Source organism: Rhagoletis pomonella, unplaced genomic scaffold (genome assembly GCF_013731165.1).
Source record: "Rhagoletis pomonella isolate Grant_MI unplaced genomic scaffold, Rhpom_1.0 Rhpom_scaffold_00470, whole genome shotgun sequence".
Classification (NCBI taxonomy): domain Eukaryota; kingdom Metazoa; phylum Arthropoda; class Insecta; order Diptera; family Tephritidae; genus Rhagoletis; species Rhagoletis pomonella.
Genome location: NW_023459024.1, coordinates 33,472 through 34,536, shown reverse-complemented (window position 1 = coordinate 34,536; position 1,065 = coordinate 33,472).

Below are 1,065 nucleotides of genomic sequence, written 5' to 3'. Positions count from 1 at the left end.
GCACGGCGGATTATAATAATCCCAACGGTTTTTACCCTCCATTCCCGCCCATCCGCACGAGGGGCGCAGTCCGCATGACGTACGGACCCAGTATTTATTTTCAATTTTTGCGCCGAGTCACGATAGGCAGGACTTTGTTAAGTGTCGAATTCTAAAACTGTTCAGCTACAGAACTAAATTCATCAGCCGATTTTATGTCTTTATTTTAATGATTCATTTATTGAGAGAGGACAGTATCGATTTCTTAATGCTGAAAAGCGGATCTGATATATTAAACGTGACGGAATGAGAGTTAAAATCCTGGCATAAGCAACGGAGTGGGTCGTGCAATTCAAAATTAGTTTTACAAGCTTTCAGAAATAGGGGACAAAAGTGTCTTGATACCCGGGGGGAGAACATTAAGGCTAACTTCGCCCAGAAGAAGCGGACTTGAAATTGAGCCTGTTAGTAATTTAACTATAAAAATGGTACCAAGCATTTGCCTGCGGCTGGAAAGTGTAGAAAGATTAATAAGTTTTAATCGGCTCGTATAAGGTGGAAGGTTATATTGAGAATCCCAACGGAAATTTCTTAAAGCAAAAAGTAGGAATTGTTTTTGAATTGATTCTATTTTGTCTGAGTAAATTTGATACCTTGGATTCCAAACCACCGAACCGTATTCCATAATTGGCCTAACTAATGTTGTGAACAGGGTTTTAGTTATATAAGGGTCACAAAAATTTTTTGACCATCGTTTCACAAATGCAAGTACACCTTTAGCCTTGTTGACTGTCACATTTATATGAAGATTAAAATTAAGCATAGGATCCACTGTGATACCAAGGTCCACAAAATTGTATACCTGTTCCAGGTTATGGTTACCTCTTGTATAAGAAGCGTGATGAACAGTTCTTCGCGAGAAGCACATTACTTTACATTTCTTAAGATTTAGAGGCATAAGATTTACTTGACACCAGTAAGCCATGCTGCTTAAGTCTGATTGTAGCAAAGACCTTTCTTTAATTGAAACGTACGATTTATAAAGCTTTACATCATCTGCATACATTAAAATTTTGGAAAATTTTA